Source organism: Limulus polyphemus, unplaced genomic scaffold, assembly GCF_000517525.1.
Source record: "Limulus polyphemus unplaced genomic scaffold, Limulus_polyphemus-2.1.2 Scaffold630, whole genome shotgun sequence".
NCBI lineage: Eukaryota > Metazoa > Arthropoda > Merostomata > Xiphosura > Limulidae > Limulus > Limulus polyphemus.
In genome coordinates, this window is record NW_013666240.1 from 365,855 (window position 1) to 369,656 (window position 3,802).

Consider the following 3,802-nt stretch of genomic DNA (forward strand, 5'->3'; position numbering starts at 1 on the left):
AGGCAAACAGCCTCTGTAGCCACAAAGAATATAAAACAAGTTTATAGAAATATTTTGAACATTCGTAAGTATCAACGATGGTTCAGCAAATTTCATTCAGGTGACTTTAGCCTTAAAAACTGTGCTGGCAGGGGCCGACATGTTGGAATTGATATTGATGCTCTGAAGACGCTTGTTGTGTCTAACCCAAGGCAACACACAATTGTGCAATGGCCATGAAATTGCATGTCTTTTATGAAACAATACGTAAACATCTAAGGAATATGAGAAAACTCCATAAAAAAGGTGCTTGGGTGCCTCACGAACTCGAACTCTCCGATGATCATCGTTTCCAACGTGTGAACGTTGCTTCGTCTCACGTAATGCGCGTGAACCATTTTTGGACAGAATTGTCACCGGTTATGGAAAAATTGATACTCTATGCGAATATTAAACGCCAAAAACAATGGCTCAGTCCTAGACAAAAACCATTTCCGACCCAAAAATCTGCATTCCATCCCCAGAAAGTGATGCTTTGCATTTGGTGGGACATCAAAGGAGTAATTCGTTTCGAACTCCTCAATCCACGGCGAACTGTCAATGCAGAGATCTCTAGTCAACAACTGGAACGTTTAAATCAAGCCCTTCATCAGAAACGCCCCTCATTGGTCAGTCGGAAAGGTGTTCTTCTTCTCCACGACAATGCACCTACACATGTGGCACGTTTGACGCAACACAAGATTATGGAGTTGGGTTGAGAAGTTCTCCCCAACCACCATATTCTCCATATATGACACCATCAGATTACCATCGTTTTTGTTCGTTGCAACACCATATTAATGGGAAAACGTATGCAAATGTGGAAGGTGTTAAAGAGGACATCGACGTTGTTTTTTTTGTTTTTTTTTTGTTGTTGTTTCAAAGCCCAGTAATTTCTTTCATCAGGGTATTAACAATCTGATTGTAAGATGGAAAAGCATCATCGATAATAATGGAGACTATTTCATTTAATGAATGTTTTGTTTTGATATATAAGTTGTTCGAGTTTTTCTTTTTTAAAGCGACATTAATTTCTTGTCCACCTAATATTAAAAGAAATGAAAACGATAAATCTGATTATATTCAACCAGTTCTATCTTATTTTGCTATTAATTGAATAACTGAAATGTTCATGTGTAAAGAAATATTGCTTACATATATTCATCTTATTAAACTCATTCTTTGAGTATCTTTTTTCTCTTTATTAATTTATTTAATAAAATTATTTAATTAATAAATTTTATGATTCCCTTTTAGGCAGCGATGTATTTGTGTGTTAATGCATTTTTCAATTGTATTGTGATAAAATTAATCATAAATTTTTAGCCCATTTTCATCGGAGTAGTTTGTTGAAATGTTATGGTCAAATCGACCCTGTTATGTTTACAATGAATAAAAATATGCATAATAACATAATGATTAAGCATACCTTGTGTTACAAGATAAGCCTAAAGCTTCATAATCAATCATAAATTACTGTATTTAACTTAACTAAGGGAAACTAGTGACTAACAAATCCACACTAACACTGCTCTTACAAATCCTCAAAATATGATATCCAACTGTAAGATCTATAACAAAAACACAATGGTTAGTAGGATACATATACCATGGTAAATCTATCAGTATGGTATGTATGTTTCATGCTTTTAATCCAAGATTAAATAAACTATCCTATTATAAAAATCACAAACTTTAGCTTGTTGACAGTCATTTTTTACATGCATATCTGGGTGCGGGGGGAAGGGATGCCACATATAATAATCCTTCCCATGGGCAACACTCGGTGGCTCTTTCTACAAGTGATAACGGAGACCTAATGTGGTCCAACACTCAACTGAAAATGTTCAAGCAAAAGATGCGAGCTTGAAACCAATTATTCAATAGATCAATAATAGTGCAGAAAAATCCTCAGGTCAAACATTTGTTCCTACAGCCCGAATACAAAGATGTACTGGGCACCGAGGGATTCAAAATGCCTAAATGAGGGCTTGTTATGTCAGAAATGGGAAGAGATCAGCACACAGAAACAACGACTACATTTGGTACTTCCGTAGTTTCTACATTTTGCAGCACTCTGTCATCTCCACAACCTTACACTAAAAAGAGTCAGATAATGCTTCTGTTGGGTAAGGTGCTGTAGATCTGTAAAGAATCGTGGTAAATCATGTGAACTATGCTGTAAGCGAAAAGGTCCATGAAAAAAATCATCATGGCAACTATAGCAGTATTGTGTTAAACACAGCTTGAGAGAGCTGTTGTCAATGTGCTTGGTCCTCCGCTACACAGTAATAGTGGAAACAAATACCTCATATATATAATAGAATATTTCACCAAATGGCCAAAGGCGTATGCTTTTTATAACCAGGAAGAAACGTTGTCAATAAATTCGTTTCAAGATATGGGTGCCTATGAAACTCCACTCAGATAAGAGACGGGACTTTGAATCACTCTTGTTTGCAAAAATGTGTCAGACTCTTGAAATATAAGAACACCAGCCCTTCACTCATCTTCTCATGGAATGGTGGAGGGATACAACTGTACACTTTTAAACCAATATCAGATAAAGTAGGGTCAAGATCTTCAACTACTACTTATGAGTTATCAAACAGAAGTACATGAAGTCACAGGCAAAACATCATCATCACTGGCTTTTGGGAGAGAACTTAAAGCGCTATTGGATCTTCTGTATTCACATCCAGCGGATAGTCTCTCATTAGAGTCTTACAAAGAATATGCAGAGAGACTATGGAATACCATTAACGTCATATATGACATTACCTAGGAAACTTCAGAGAAGAATTTGCCAGTGGAAAGTGAACCTGCTGATGATCCTCGAGTTCCTTTTAAGACCACTCCTAAAGCATCACCAAGGATAGAACCACCAGTGAACTAGCTCAACCACTTACTCAGAGAGATCTCCCCCAGTGACAGCAAGGGACAAGTGGTCATATCAGTCATATCATATGTATAGAATAATCCTCGAAAAAAAACCCACCAAAAATATATTATTAATTGATAGTTTAGTATAATGTTTTACTGTTGTATTAGATGGGGGCAGAGTTATAAGCTATATTTGTTATGTTTTGGTTTAGATATTCCTTTGATAAAAGGAGATGCTTATCACGATGATTCAAGACCTCAAATATTCGTGAATGATTAGAATCAATACCTTTTTTCTTACGTAGTGACACTATAGCAGCTCTGAAATAGTTTAGATCTGTTGAATAATCTCATATTTATTGCAACATATTTTAAAACTATAGACTTTATTAAAAGCTTATCTAGTTGAAAAATAATGGATTAAGTAAAAAACAAAATGCACCAAAGTTTTCTTGAACATAATTCATAGGAAAAAATGTTACTTCGTAGTTTTCTTTTTGCAGTTATACAGGTCTTCAAATCTCAATTCCTGTAGTTGCCCAGTGACAAAGTAGGTTAGGAAAACGTGGAATAGAGGGAGGGAATACCGTACCATGTGATCTATCTTTGTGATTCCCTAAGTAAAATTTAAGGGAGTCGTGTACAACTGCAAACCATAGGTATCAAACTCATACTGAGGTAAAAATAAACTAGGACATTTTGATACTAATGCTGTTTCTTATTGGAGCAGAAAAATATGGCGAGAAAATGAAACGTCTGAAATTTCTAGAATGTATTACTCTTAAATGTGCAACCCCCAAACGTCCACAACATAGCCTACCCAAACAAATGACTCAAGTGCTGCCTGTAGTTAATTAGTTCAGTATCATAAAAGTTATTTGGCAAGAGTTGTTGTATCTTT